Source organism: Artemia sp. Qi Xiang Cuo, chromosome 8 (genome assembly GCF_049724085.1).
Source record: "Artemia sp. Qi Xiang Cuo chromosome 8, ASM4972408v1, whole genome shotgun sequence".
NCBI lineage: Eukaryota > Metazoa > Arthropoda > Branchiopoda > Anostraca > Artemiidae > Artemia > Artemia sp. Qi Xiang Cuo.
The window spans coordinates 21,769,898-21,786,855 of NC_142801.1; the positions used below are offsets into that span (position 1 = coordinate 21,769,898).

The 16,958-nt window shown below is 31.3% G+C and overlaps 1 protein-coding gene across 4 annotated transcripts in view; it reads left to right on the forward strand.

Moving 5' to 3' along the window:
* The window catches only part of rsh (Rap GTPase activating protein radish), a 263,202-nt gene that overhangs the window by 13,142 nt on the left and 233,102 nt on the right, over nucleotides 1–16,958 (forward strand). The gene's annotated exons all lie outside the window — the stretch shown is intronic.

Genomic DNA, 16,958 nt, shown 5'->3' on the forward strand with positions numbered 1-16,958 from the left:
TAACCAATAGTTTTGTCTTTGCTTTGTTTTAGTGGTCTGTTTAACCTCATCCAACTAAGGACATCTTGTTAATCCATGGCCAACAAGCTTACGTGAATTGTATTTTCTTGAGAAGGATCTACTGATCTCTGACTGCGGGAATGTACAGAAGGAGGGTCTTAGCCAACCCCCCCCCTGAAAACCAAAGATTCGGGTATTTATTATTCTGAATATCAAATAGTTTTTTTTTATCATTATCCCCCCCCCCGCAGGAAAAATTGTTTCTACGTGGAAGTCTGGCCCTTCTTAGTGAAAATCTTGGCTTTTTGCGAGGCTCCAACACTTTCATTAACTTAAATTATATGAAATTTATGACATTGAAATACAATTACTTTACTGACATTTTGACTGATGAGCTAGGCGATTTTGATTAGGCTACTTCTTTTCCTGAGTATCAAATAGTGTTTTTATCATTAGCCCCCCCCCCCCAACCCCTGGGAAAAATACTTTTTTTGTTGTTGTCTGGTCCCTTCTAGTGGAAATCTAGGCTTTTTGCGAGGCACCAGCTCTTTTAATAACTTCAATTATATGAAAATTATGACACTGAAATACAATTACTTCACTGACATTTTGACTGATGACTTAGGCGATTTTGAATAAGCTTTAGTTGAAAAATCAGAAATGCATCTTCCGGAATCGTTAAATAAGAGTGTTCAGAATGTTTTCACTAAGAAGGAATGATGAGGCACTTAAGTAGAAAGCGGGACCAGTGATGAATAAGGAAGCTGCTAAGTTTTGTTTAGGTTAGGGAAGTGTTAATAGTAGAACTTAATACGCTACTACTACCAACAACTCTCTGCAGTACCAAGCCGCCTGAGGCTAACACAGCCACAAAAGCTCCTCCTTCATTCCAATCTATTCAAACCCCCGCTTTTTGCACCACCCCAGGAAGTTTCATTTCCTTTCCGACACCCTTACCTTACGACAAATCTTTCCTTCCGACATCCTCCCACCCTATTCAAAGATAACCTGCTTTTCTATGGTCCTAGAACTTAATTATCAAACAGTTCGTGGTAACGAACTGTAAGCAAGGAGCGACCCGGCTCATAGTAACCGAAGCTCTAAAAGACAGAATTTTAATACCAATAGATATATCAAAAGAATCGGTTTTTTATGCTGATTTTAAATATTTAAGTTATGTCAAGTTTAGTCCCACCCAAGAAAGGTTACGATCCTGAGAAAATGTTCAAGATTGTCGTAAAAAGGGGGAAACAACCCCTAAAAGTCAAGTGATGTCAATGAAAATCACACCATTAAATTCAGCGTATCAAAGAACCCTACTGCATAGGTTTCAAGCTCATATCTGCAAAAATGTAGAATTTTGATCACAGAAGAAAGATCACGGATGCATGTTTATTTGTTGTATTTTTTTCCAGGGGTGATCGTATTAACCCAGTGGTCCTAGAATATCAGGAGAGGGCTCATTTGAATGAAATCTAAAATTTCTAGTTCCCTTTTTAAGTGACACAAGAAATTGGAGGGCAACTAGGCCCCCTCCCCCGCCCCCTTTTATCCAAAATCATCCGATCAAAACTTTCAGGTAGCCATTTTGTTCATCATAGATGAAAGACCCAATAACTATGCCTTCGGGTATAACATGACCACCTCCCCCCCCACAGCCCCAGGGGAAAGATCTATAAATTATAAAATTTGACCATTCCACAGAGGAAAGTTTCCAGGGATTGAACTAGTCAGGGGAACTTATACACTGGGCGGAATTTGCCAGAATTCTTATACAAAATTCTTTTTATATGTCTTGCTTTCTCTTTTCCTTCTCAATTTTACGCGCAGAGTGGTTAAGAGTAATTGTCCGAGGTATATTTTCACCGGGATTGAATTTTCTAGAGGATATTTCCGTGGGAAGGGGGTTTCTCCGCGAAGGTAGGGCCAGATTTTCTGGCACTACTTAAAAGAGGACCAGAAATTAAATAAAAAAAACAAGTTTTTTCAACTGAAAGTAAGGAGCAACCTTAAAACTTAAAACAAAAGAAATTGTTACGTATATTAAGGGGGTTGCCTCCTCCTCGACACCTCGCTCTTTACGCTAAAGTTTGATTTTTGTTCCAATTCTTTAATAATGACTTCTGAAACCCTAGGGTCGTTTAACCAGAATAATAAGACGCTTTTTAAAAGTACTAAAAAACTTTAGCGTAAAGAGCGAGATGCTGATGACAGGGCAACCACCTTTATAAACGTAATAATTTCTGTTCGTTTTAAATTTTAATGTTGCTCCTTACTTTCAGTTGAAAAAACTTATTTTTTTTATTTAATAACAATTTAGAACTAAAAATGGTACAGTATCAGTCATAGCTAGATTTACCCATGTAGATTCGCCTGACACAGACAGTAGTAATTCGGATGAATTTTACAAACTTCCCCAGATCAAGTAAACAAGATCCCTGTTAGAAGTAGGGCTTTTATAGGGGACTTTATTCCACATAGGGGCAAATAATGTCCTAGCTTGGACCTATTTGGCAGAGAGGTGGAAAACAATAACAATGGTAAACTGTTGCAATTTTTTAAGTGTAATAAGCTAATAGTAACCAATACAGTATTTGATCAAAAATGGCCCATAAATTAATTTGGTATTCATATGATAGTAAGACGGCTAACCTAATTGATTTTGTTCTTGCAGATTGATGATTGGCGGGATTGACACAAAAGAGCATACATGAGTACTGCTATCGATTTTAAAAGTAATGATCCCTATCTAATAGTATCTAGAATTATTTCAAAGCTAAAACGTAGGAAGGGCAACCACTTACTAGGTAGTTGGGACGTTGATGGGCATTAAAACTCAAAAAATTAAGAAATTATTCCGAATATAATGGGGTTACCTCCCACTCAATACCTTGCTCTCCACGCTAAAGTTTGACTGTTTGTCCCAATTTTTTAAGAGCGGCTCCTGAAACATAAGGGGCTGTTAATTAGAATAGGAAGCTTGTTAAAAGTGCTGAAAATTTTATCAGGAAGAGCAAGGCATTGAGGAGGCGGAGAAACCCCTTCCTATACAGAATAATTTCCGTTAGTTTTGAGTTTTAATTTTGCTCCTTACTTTCATTTAAAAAAACTTCTATCTTTTAAATTTATTGTGCTAGTAGTAAGCTACAGTGTAAAATGTTTTTCAACATTTAATTAATTATGCCAAAACCTAATTAATTATGTTTTTTCAAGTTGATGATTGGTAGGATTGACAAAGGACAATAGAGTATATATGAGTACTCTTATCGATTTTAAAAGTAATGATCGCCATCTAATAGTATCTAGAGTTATTTCAAAGCTAAAATGCAGGAAGGACAACTACTTACTCGGTAGCTGTTACGTTGATAGTCTTAAGTGTGACAGTTTGAGAAGAATGCTCCAAGAGAAATACATGAAACAAAAAAAAAAATAAAAAAATGTAAAACCGTTAAAAACAAAAATGGAATTTGATAAATATAGAAATATAATGGAAAATAACAATGAAATAAAACGAAATGGAAAGAAATAAAAATGGAATTTTGATTATAAATTTTCGTTTTTACCTTTTGCTCTGCGGACACAACATTCCTGAGGAAGTTCGAGACCTTAGCTCGAACTTAGTTCGAAAAGTTTGTATCAACTATCAAGTACCAATACTCAATATTCAAAATTCAAGTACCAATATTTACAATAATATTCTGCCTTTATGTCTTTTACCAGATATAGCGTAAAGACAAAAAAAAACTGTTGCTTCAAGCTTCAATCTTTCTTAATTTAGAAAGCTTTTCCTTAAATCTTCACCGTCATTGATCCATCGCAAAAGTAGTAGGAATCAATATTGACATTTGAGGGGGACTAAATATATGGGCATGGAATCCAGACGGGAGTTTACAACATTGCCAGATAAGAGCGAGTCTAACGGTATTAATCTACGAAGGGGACAAGATCAGGATAGATTTCTGGGAAATTGATTTGCATAATCGACGGGGAATTCTAATGTATCATTAGGGGAATTAAGAAACTAAAAGGCTTCATTTTATTTGGTCTGAGAAATATAAATATTAATATTCTTTCGAAGCCTTTATAGTGTAACTAGGAACACCTTAGATATTTTCAGAAACTCAAAAGAGATACAAGACAGATTGAATATATTTAACGCGGGAATTGTCTCCTGGGAATTTTAAATTCGACAGCGCAGGTATGCCAAAACAAAAGAACATTCAGAAATTACGTTACGGGGATCATTTGGGCGAAACAAATTAATCGTCATTTTAGGGGATTATTTGGAGGAAACAGATTGACACGTTTTAGGGGATAAATTTGGAAGAAGCAGAAACGAAAAAGGTAAGGCATCTCAGGGAATGCTAACTTTATTAAGAGATACATATTATTTTTTATTTGGGTGGTTCTCGATGGTGTTCTGTATAATACACAAGTAGCATTTGAAAGGGTTGTAAGGTCTCCTACCCCAGCCTCGAAGGGCACCCCTCCAACTTTTGGGTCCCCTCCCCCCATTTTTTTATACTTTTTTTATTTTTTAATATGATATTTTTTTCAACCTTTTTTTACATCTCTTAGAATGACCTTTAGGTGCTATTTTTCTCCTAATGTAAATTTCGGCTAACAACATGACTTTTTTTTAATATTCTCGTTTATTTGATTGAAACTGTTTAATAATAATAAAAATGAGGGTTCTATTTTCCTCCACTATGTATAATGTCGGAGAGCTGTTAAGGAAATTTGGTATAGGTCAATCAAATATTATTGAGATATCTTTAGCGAGGAAATATATATTTTAGAGAATACAGCTCAGAGGTCTGAGGCAGCATGTTGAGCTTCTTCATGGTATTTGAAGCATCTAGAGAATAGATACATGTAGGTAATATTTAAGATTATTCTTCGCATATATTTTAATTTGTTTATTTTTGTTACAAGTAGTCGTTTTTTTAATTTATTTTATTAAGATATCTGAACCATCCTTCAAATAGATACATGTAAGTAATGTTTAAGATAATTATTCGCATATGTTTTAATTTATTTATTTTTGTTACAAGTAGTCGTTTTTTTTAATTTATTTTATTTTCGCAAGAGAATAGCTCGTCTTTAACAAAATAGCCATACCTAATAGAAACTATGTATAATATCTTCATTTTTAGTCTAATTGCATAGGTAATAAAGGAACATTTGAATTTTGTTTTGATTTTGTGTGGTTTCACAAGAAAATAGCTCGTCTTTAACAAAATTAGTCATAGCTACTTGAAACTGTGTATAATTTCTTCTTTTTTAGTGCAATTGCGTAGGTAATAAAGGAACATTTAAAATTTTTTCTGATTTTATGTGTTTTCGCAAGAAAATAGCTCGTCTTTAACAAACTTAGTCATAGGTAGTTGAAACTGTGTATAAATATCTTCTTTTTTAGTCCAATTGAGTAGGTAATAAAGGAATATTTAACATTTTTTCTCATTTTGTGTGTTTTCGTAAAAAAATAGCTCGTCTTTAACAAACTTAGCCATAGATAGTTGAAACTGCGCATAAAATTCTTCATTTTTAGTCCAATTGCATTGATAAGAAGTGAACATTTGACATTTTTTCTGATTCTGTGTGGTTTCGCAAGAAAATAGCTCATCTATAACAAACATAGCCATAGCTAGTTGAAACTGTGTATAATTTTTTCATTTTTTAGTTCAATAGCGCAGGTAAAAAAGGAACATTCAAAAATTTTTCTGATTTTGTGTGTTTTCGCAAGAAAATAGCTCGTCTTTAACAAACTTAGCCATTGCTAGTTGAAACTGTGTATAAATATCTTCATTTTTAGTCTCGAAAATATAATAAATATGTCTCTTAGGATGACTTAATCCTCCAAAGCTCCTAGGGGGAAGGCTGAAAGTTATGAACTTTACCCAATGTTTACATCAGAGAATTCTATAAAAACTTATGTACATGTGTATTTTACGTCATCCATCCCTATATACTTTACAAGGAACTAGTATGGGAAACCAGACAAACGGCTATTCTCTAGATAAATGGATGGCAAAGTGCGATTTAAATTGCGTTTACAATATTTAAACTGGTGTTAACGCTTAAAATATCTATTAAAAGTTGGAGATACATGATATTAACAAATATGTAATATTTTACAAGCTAAGTTACGTAACAATTTTCATGTTTCATACATAGTTTTAAGTTCGGTAAATTAGGATTTACGTAACAATTTCCGTGTTTCTTTTCAATGCAATAGACACCGAGAGTTATGTGACTCCTCCCCACAATGAATTAAGATGGTTTTAGGACTCCAACCCCTAGCCTTAAGTCTTTCTAACCTTGAGCAAAGATATAAAAGTTTGATAAAGTACTTCACTGCTCAAATATTACATTAATAGCCTCCAGAATGATAGGACTATATGACACAGAATTTATTAGTTTGAAAAAATCATCCTGTGGTGTTACATTTGGATATGCATTTTTTTTATTGTCAATGGAACTCGAAGAAATTGATTTTTATCATTGGATGGTGAACTATAACTTGTTTGACTATGATAAGAGCTTATGGAGTACTACATTACGCCATATAAACAGAGTAGGATTCTACGATAGAGTGATTACACCATATAATAAAAGTGGTCAAGAACTGAAAAATGTTCAAGAAGAAGTCAGTGAAATATGCAGATTTTTCGGGTTTGAAGCACTTTATGTAAAGGGTAATGTACCTACAGAAAAATTTTAATTTGAAACTGCAATCATAGAATTCCACTTTTCAATTTAGGAGAATTTAATTGTCCTAAATATGAAGGGACTTATCACCATCCTGACGAGGAGGGTAGGTTCTTCGCACAGTGATTAACTAGGGACATACTTGATCGTGATGAGTGCATAAGACATGGTAAAAAGTATTCTATATCATAGGATCCTCATCTGTGGATGTTTAACAGTGAACTTTAAGTACTATTTTTATGTAAATATGTATTTTTTCAAAATGTTTTTAATATATTTAAGCAATAAATATCTTGAGTCTTGACGTCTTTATTCCTTAGAATAGTTCATCGCCATGAAAATTATACTTTCAGATTCAACATGTCAGGGAACACGCTTTCAGGTTCATTATGTTGGAGAACCCTAAATGGTCACCCCTAAAAAAGAAAGTTAACCCTAAAAGGTTAAAGAATTTCTCTGAAATCACACTTTCAGATTCAGCATGTCAGGGAACACACTTTCAGGTTCAGCTTGTTGGAGAACCCTAAATGGTCATCCCTAAAAAAGGTAAGTTAACCCTAAAAGGTTAAAGAATTTCTCTGAAATTACACTTTCAGATCCAGCATATCGGAGAAGCCCTAAATTACTTTTCAACTTCATGTATATCCCAACACCAGATTTTCACATTAAAAAAAATATGTTAAAGATCAATTCTAATTTTTTCCTGAGAAAATAAAAAGGTTCCACTTCAGTTCCAATTTTTCTCTAAGAGAAGAACAAATTTAAAGTTCTGTTCCAAATTTATCGTAGAAGATAGAAAAAGTTATACTTTGATCGTGAATATTCACCATGAAGATAAGGAGTTCCACTTTAATATAGAGTTTTCTCGAAGAAGTGCAAAAACGTTCAAGTTCACTTCTGATTTTTCTTAAAGAAGAGAAGAAGTTAGCTCAATTCTGAATTTTACCAAAGAAAATGAAAAAAGCTTCCAGTTCAGTTCTTAATTTCTCAAAAGACATAAAAAATTTAAAGTTCTGTTCTAAATTTTTCCGTAGAAGATAAGAAAAGTTATACTATGATTGTGAATTATTTCCATGGAGATAAAAAGTTTCCCTTTAATTCTAAATTTTCTTAATTTCAGTTCCGATTTTTCTCAAAGAGATGAAAAAATTTAAAGTTCTGTTCCAAATTTATCGTAGAAGATAGAAAAAGTTATACAATTATCGTGAATATTCGCCATGAAGATAAGGAGCTCCATTTTAATTCAGAGTTTTCTCGAAGAAGTGAAAAATTTCCAAGTTCTCTTATGAATTTTCTTAAAGAAGAGAAAAAGTTAGCTAAATTCTTAATTTTACCAAAGAAACTGAAATGAAAGCTTCCACTTCAGTTCTTAATTTATCAAAAGACATAAGAAATTTAAAGTTCTGTTCTAAATTTTACCGTAGATACATCAATTCTGAATTTTTCCTCCAAGAAGAGAAAAAGTTCAGCTTTAATTATATATTTTCTCAAAGAAGTGAAGAAAAGTTCAAGTTCTGTTCCAGATTTTTCGTAGAAGATAGAAAAAAGTTATACTTTGATTGCGAATATTCTACATGAAGATAAGGAGCTCCACTTTAATTCTGGGCTTTCTCGAAGAAGTGAAAAAAGTTCCATTTAAACTAAAGAAACAAAAATAGGTTCCATTTCAGTTCTTAATTTTCTCAAAGACATAAACAAAATTTAAAGTTCTATTCTAAATTTTTCCATAGAAGATAGAAAAAGTCATACTTTGATTGTAAATATTCTCAATGAAGATAAAAAGTTCCACTTTAATTATAAATTTTCTTAACGAAGTGAAGAAAAGTTTAAGTTCTCTTCTAAATTTTCTCAATAAAAAGGAAATAAGTTACATATCAATTCTAATTTTTTTCAAAGAAAATAAAAAGATCCCACTTCAGTTCTGATTTTTCTCAAAGAGATGAAAAAATCTCAAGTTTTGTTCCAAATTTTTCATAGAAGGTACAAAAGGTTTTACTTTGATTGTGAATATTCGCCAATGAAGATAAAGAGTTCCACATTAATTCTGAGTTTTCTCAAAGAAGTCCGAAAATGTTCAAGCTCTCTTTTGAAGATAAAATGTTCCACTTTAATTCTGACTTTTCTCAATAAAGTGAAGAAAAGTTCAAGTTCTCTTCTGAATTTTCTCAAAGAAAAAATAGGTTACAGATCAATTCTAATCTTTTCCAGAAATAAAAGGTTCCATTACAGTTCTTAATTTTCTCATAAGAAATTAAAAGTTCTATTCTAAATTTTTCCGTAGAAGATTGAAAAAGTCATGCTTTCATTGTGAATATTCTCAATGAGGATAAAAAGTTCCACTTTAATTCTAAATTTTTGTCAACGAAGTGAAGAAAAGTTCAAGTTCTCTTCTGAATTTTCTCAATGAAAAGAAATAAGTTACAGGTCAATTCTATTTTTTTCCAAAGTAAATAAAATGGTTCCACTTCAGTTATGATTTTTCTCAAAGAGATGAAGAAATTTAAAGTTCTGTTCAAAATTTTTCATAGAATATAGAAAAAACCTAACTTTAATTATGAATATTCGCCATGAAGATAAAGAGTTCCACATTAATTCTGAGTTTTCATAAAGAATTGCAAAAATGTTCAAGTTCTCTTCTGAAGATATAAAGTTCCACCTTAATTCTGAGTTTTCTCAATAAAGTGAAGAGAAGTTCAAGTTCTCTTCTGAAATTTTCTCAAAGAAATAATAAGTTACAGATCAATTCTAAGTTTTTCCAGAGAAAATAAAAGGTTTTACTTCAGTTCTGATTTTTTCTCAATGAGGTGAAAAAAATATAAGTTCAGTTCTAAATTTCTAATAGAAGATAGAAAAAAAATTTATACTTTGATTGTGAATATTCACCATGAAGATAAAGAGTTACACATTAATTCTTAGTTTTCTCAAAGAAGCACAAAAAATTTAAAAGTTCTGTTCTAATTTTCTCCGTAAAAGATAGAAAAGAAGTTACAGTTGAATTCTGAATATTCTCCGTGAAGAGAAAAGGTCCTGCTTTAATTCTGACTTTTCTCAAAGAAGTGAAGAAAAGTTCAAGTTCTCTTCTGAATTTTCTAAAATAAAAAAAGTTACAGTTCAATTCTAATTTTTTTAATAGAAGTTAGACAAAAGTTATACTTCGATTCTGAATTTTTCCCCAAGAAGAGAAAATATCCTGCTTTAATCCTATATTTTCTCAAAGAAGTGAAGAAAATTTCAAGTTCTCTTCTGAATATTTTCCCAAAGAAGAGAAAAGGTTCCACTTTAATTCTGAGTTTTCAAAACGAAGTGAAGAAAAGTTCAAGTTCTCTTCTGAACTTTCTCAAAGAAAAGAAAAAAGCTATAGTCCAATTCTACTTTTCCAAAGAAAATAAAATTTCAGACTTTTTAATAAACATTCTAAGCGCTTGACATGCTAGCGTATCCTAGGAATAATGGAAATATAACAAAGTAATGCATAAAATATTTTTTATTGAAATCACAACATGTAGAATATTATTATACATTATTAATATCATTGAACAAATATGGACATTTTGAATCTGTTCCAACAAACAAATCATCAGGTTTTCTCTTCGTACTAGAGCTACCCTCTTCTCTTAGTTCACAACCAGTAGAATAATCATTAATCCATTTTGAGACATACACAATTTTTACTGGGGTGTCACCTACAAGTTCAATACACGTTTCATCTTTGGTATTATTTGATTCATTGACTATATGGTCATTGGTAGTAATAATGTTCACTTGTACTTTATTCTCCATTAATTTATCTTCATATTCATTATTGATAGTTTCTACCATTGACCTTTTTATTTTGCTAGCGATTTCATTGTCTATTATCACATTTTTTTTACAGAGGTAACCGTTCTTGCACATAGACAAGATCTGATTTATGATATTAGTGCAGCAGAATGCATGTCTTCTATTTCCCTTTGCTTTCATTCGAATGCTAACACCGGAAATATGACGATATGATCTATCAACGGGTAACATGTTACAAGAACCATTTGCTAAAAGTTGCCCCTCTTCGTCAACTATTATTTTTATGTTCGTATTCTCTTTGAGTACTAACTTCTCTGGAAATGATATTTTCACATATCCGCCATTTGCATGATGGAAATTCTGGGATACTCTAAAGGAATTTAACTCATCACTATCATGACAACGTAAGCATACATTCCCAATAAGATCTCCACTACTACTTGTTTCATAGTTCAAATATATCTCTTTTTCAGCATTTAAGGCAATGATGACTTTATCATGTCTACACACATTCCTCGAATAATTCATTTTCACTGATGCAGGTGTTTATCCCTCCAATGTGTGAAAATTACTGATATAATACATGCAATAAACTAGGTAGTCTCGATAACCTAGCATAGAGTACCAGTGGAAAAGCTACTTCGTGTGTAAGAGCAATCATAGAGTACGATTGGTATAGCCGCAAGCATATTTAATGTTGTTGTCATGTAGAGACATGCAAAAAGTTAGGTTAAATTAGGTACACTTAGAGTGGCAAACCACTCTAAGTGAACCTAAATTAACCTAACTTTTTGCATGTCTCTCTCACTATTACTGTGTGTCGGAGCGGCTGTGCTGCCATCTATAACAACAAGAAATATGCTTGCGGCTATATCAATCGTACTCCATGCTTGCTCTTACGCACGAAGCGCCTTTGCCACTGGTACTCTATTGTAACTTCTTTCATTCAACTGTATTCAACTGTAACTTCTTTTCTATCTTCTACGGAGAAATTTAGAAGAGAACTTTTAAATTTTTTGTACTTCTTTGAGAAAACACAGAATTAATGTGTAACTCTTTTTCTTCATAGCGAATATTCATAATCAAAGTATAACTTTTTTTCTATCTTCTATGAGGATAGAAACTTTTTTTCTATATCTTTTTTTCTTTAACTTTTTTTTATAACTTTTTTTCTATCTTTTCATTTTCTATGGAAAAAATTAGAATTGATCTGTCACTTATTATTTCTTTGAGAAAATTTCAGAAGAGAACTTGAACTTTTCTTCACTTTATTGAGAAAACTCAGAATTTAAGTGGAACTTTATATCTTCGGAAGAGAACTTGAACATGTTTGCAATTCTTTGTGAAAACTCAGAATTAATGTGGAACTCTTCATCTTCATGGCGAATATTCATAATTAAAGTATAACTTTTTTCTATCTTCTATCAAAAATTTGGAACAGAACTTTAAATTTCTTAATCTCTGAGAAAAAATCAGAACTGAAGTGGAACCTTTTTATTTTCTTTGGAAAAAATTAGAATTGATCCGTAACTTATTTCTTTACATTGAGAAAATTCAGAAGAGAACTTGAACTTTTCTTCACTTCGTTGAGAAAATTTAGAATTAAAGTGGAACTTTTTATCTTCATTGAGAATATTCACAATCAAAGCATGACTTTTTCTATCTTATACGAAAAAATTTAGAATATAACTATAAATTTTGTATGTCTTTGAGAAAATTAAGAACTGTAATGGAACCTTTTTTCTCTGGAAAAAATTAGAATTGATCTGTAACTTATTTTTCTTCGAGAAAATTCAGAAGAGAACTGAACTTTTCTTCACTTTATTGAGAAAACCCAGAATTAAAGTGGAACTTTATATCTTCAAAAGAGAACTTGAACATTTTTGTACCACTTTGAGAAAACTCAGGATTAATGTGGAACTCTTTATCTTCATTGGCGAATATTCACAATCAAAGTATAAATTTTCTTATCTTCTATGAAATTTTTGGAACAGAACTTTAAATTTTTTCATCTCTTTGAGAAAAAATCAGAACTGAAGTGGAACCTTTTTTTTTCTTTGGAAAAAATTAGAATTGATCCGTAACTTATTTCTTTATATTGAGAAAATTCAGAAGAGAATTTGAACTTTTCTTCACTTCGTTGGGAACATTTAGAATGAAAATTGAGTTTTTCATTTTCGTTGAGAATATTCACATTCACAATCAAAGTATGACTTTTTCTATCTTCTACGAAAAAATTTAGAATATAACTTTAAATTTTTTTATGTCGTTGAGAAAATTAAGAGCTTAAATAGAACCTTTTTTTATTTCCTTTAGTGTAAATGGAACTTTTTTCACTTCTTCGAGAAAACTCATAATTAAAGTGCAGCTCCTTATCTTCATGGAGAAAATTCACAATCAAAGTATAACTTTTTTATATCTTCTAAGAAAGATTTGGAACAGAACTTGAACTTTTTTTCACTTCTTTGGGAAAATATATAATTAAAGCTGAACTTTTTCTCTTCTTTGAGGAAAAATTCAGAATTGATGTATCTACGGTAATATTCAGAACAGAACTTTAAATTTTTTATGTCTTTTGAGAAATTGAGAACAGAAGTGGAAGCTTTTTTTCAATTTCTTTGCTAAAATTCAAAATTGAGCTAACTTTTTCTCTTCTTTAAAAAGATTCATAAGAGAACTTGAACTTTTTGCACTTCTTCAAGAAAACTCAGAATTAAAGTGGAGCTCCTTATCTTCATGGCGAATATTCACGATCAATGAAAAAGTTTTTCTATCTTCTACGATAAATTTGGAACAGCACTTTAAATTTTTTCATCTCTTTGAGAAAAATCGGAACTGAAATTAAGAAAATTTAGAATTAAAGTGAAACTTTTTATCTTCATGGAAAATATTCACAGTCATAGTATAACTTTTTCTATCTTCTACGGAAAAATTTAGAACAGAAATTTAAATTGTTTATGTCTTTTGAGAAATTAAGAACTGAAGTGGAAGCTTTTTTTCCTTTTCTTTGGTAAAATTCAGAATTGAGCTAACTTTTTTTCTTCTTTAAGAACATTCAGAAGTGAACTTGAACATTTTTGCACGTTTTCGATAAAACTCTGTATTAAAGTGGAGTTCTTTATCTTCATGGTGAATATTCATGATCAAAGTATAACTTTTTGTATCTTCTACGATAAATTTGGAACAGAACTTTAAATTTTTTCATCTCTTTGAGAAAAATTGGAACTGAATTGGACTCTTTTTTTTTCTCAGGAAAAATATAGAATTGATCTGTGAAAAATTTCTTTTTCATTGCGAAAATTTAGTGTCGGGTTATACATAAAATTGAAAAGTAATTTTGGGCTTCTCCGATATGCTGGATCTGAAAGTGTAATTTCAGAGAAATTCTTTAGCCTTTTAGGGTTAACTTACCTTTTTTAGGGATTACCATTTAGGGTTCTCCAACAAGCTGAACCTGAAAGTGTGTTCCCTGACATGCTGAATCTGAAAGTGTGATTTCAGAGAAATTCTTTAACCTTTTAGGCTTAACTTACCTTTTTTAGGGATGACCATTTAGGGTTCTCCAACATGCTGAATCTGAAAGTGTGTTCCCTGACATGTTGAATCTGAAAGTATAATTTTCATGGCGATGAACTATTCTAAAGAATAAAGACGGTTGAGGCTTAAGATATTTATTGCTTAAACATATTAAAAACATTTTGAAAAAATAAATATTTACAAAAAAAAGTACTTAAAGTTCACTGTTAAACATCCACAGATGAGGATCCCATGATATACAATACTTTTTACCATGTCTTATGCACTTATAAGGATCAGGTATGTCCCTAGGTAACGCTGTGCGAAGAACCTAACCTCCTCGTCAGGATAGTGGTAAGTCCCTTCAAATTTAGGACACTTAAATTCTTCTAAATTGAAAAGTGGAATCTTAGGATCTCAGTTTTGAATTAAAACATTATCTGTAGGTACATTACCCTTTACAAATAGTGCTTCAACCCCAAAAAAGCTGCAAATTTCACTGACTTCTTCCTGAACCTTTTTCAGTTCTTGACCATTTTTATTATATGGTGTAATCACTCTATCGTAGAATCCTAGTCTGTTTGTATGGCGTAATGTAGTACTCCATAAGCTCTTATCATAATCACACAAGTTATAGTTCACCATCCAATGATAACAGTCAATTTCTTCGAGTTTCAATGACAATAATAAAAATGCAAATTCAAATATAAAACCACAGGATGATTTTTTTTCAAACCAATAAATTCTTTGTCATATAGTTCTATCATTCTGGAGGCTATTAATGTAATGTTTGAGCAGAGAAGTACTTCGTCATACTTTTATATCTTTGCTCAAGGTTAGAAAGACAAGGTTAGAAGTAGGGGGTGGAGTCCTAAAACCATCTGAATTCATTGTGGGGAGGAGTAATAAAACTCTTGGTGTCTATAGCATTTAAAAGAAGCAAGGAACTTGTTACGTAAATCCTAATTTACCGAGACTAAAACTATTTATGAAACATGAAAATTGTTACGTAACTTAGATTGTAAAATATTACATGTTTGTTAATATCATGCATCTCCAACTTTTCATAGATATTCTAAGCGTTAACACCAGTTTATATATTGTAAACGCAATTTAAATCGCACTTTGTCATCCATTTATCTAGAAAATAGTCGTTTGTCTGGTTTCCCATACTAGTTCCTTGTAAAGTATATAGCGGTGGGTGACATAAAATACACAGGTACCTAGGTTCTTCTAGAATTCTTTGATATAAACATTGGGTAAGGCTCAAAATTTTCAGACCTCCCCCCTGGGGAACTTTGGAGGATTAAGTCATCCTAAAAGACATATTTATTATAATTTCAGACTAATAATGAAGATATTTATACACAGTTTCAACTAGCTAAGGCTAAGTTTGTTAAAGATGAGGTATTTTCTTGCGAAAACACACAAAATCAGAAAAAATGTTAAATGTTCCTTTATTACCTGCGCTATTGGACTAAAAAATGAAGAAATTATGCACAGTTTCAACTAGCTATGGCTACGTTTGTTAAAGATGAGTTATTTTCTTGCGAAACTACACAAAATCAGAAAAAATGTCAAATGTTCCCTTATTACCTACGCAATTGGACTAAAAATGAAGATATTTATACGCAGTTTCAACTATCTATGGTTAAGTTTTTTAAAGACGAGATATTTTCTTGCGAAAACACACAAAATGAGAAAAAATGTTAAATGTTCCTTTATTACTTACGCAATTGGACTAAAAATTAAAGATATTTATACACAGTTTCAACTACCTATGGCTAAGTTTGTTAAAGACGAGCTATTTTCTTGCGAAAACACACAAAATCAGAAAAAATGTTAAATGTTCCTTTATTACCTACGCAATTGGACTAAAAATGAAGAAATTATACACAGTTTCAAGTAGCTATGACTAAGTTTGATAAAGACGAGCTATTTTCTTGTGAAACCACACAAAATCAGAAGAAATGTTAAATGTTCCTTTATTACCTGCGCTATTGGACTAAAAAATGAAGAAATTATGCACAGTTTCAACTAGCTATGGCTATGTTTGTTAAAGATGAGATATTTTCTTGCGAAACCACACAAAATCAGAAAAAATTTCAAATGTTCCCTTATTACCTACGCAATTGGACTAAAAATGAAGATATTTATACGCAGTTTCAACTATCTATGGTTAAGTTTTTTAAAGACGAGATATTTTCTTGCGAAAACACACAAAATCAGAAAAAATTTTAAATGTTCCTTTATTACTTACGCAATTGGACTAAACATGAAAGATATTTATACACAGTTTCAACTACCTATGGCTAAGTTTGTTAAAGACGAGCTATTTTCTTGCGAAAACACACAAAATCAGAAAAAATGTCAAATTTTCCTTTATTACCTTTGCAATTGGACTAAAAGTGAAGATATTATACATAGTTTCAATTAGGTATGGCTAAGTTTGTTAAAGACGAGCTATTTTCTTGCGAAAATAAAACGATTAAAAAAAAAGACTACTTGTAACAAAAATAAATAAATTAAAATATATGCGAATATTATCTTAAACATTACTTACATGTATCTTTTTTAAGGGTGTTTCAGATATCTTAATAAAATAAATTAAAAAAAAACGACTATTTGTAACAAAAATAAACAAACTAAAATATATGCGAAGAATTATCTTAAATATTACTTACATGTATCTATTCTAAAGATGCTTCAAATATAATGAAAAAGCTCATCATGCTGCCTCAGACCTCTGAGCTGTATTCTCTAAAATATATATTTCCTCACTAAAGATGTCTCAATAATATTTGATTCACCTATACCAAACTCCCTAACAGCTCTCCCACACTATACCTAGTGGAGGAAAATAGAACCCTCATTTTTATTATTATTAAACAGTTTCAATCAAATAAACGAGAATATTTAAAAAAAAGTCATGTTGTAGCCGAAATTTACAT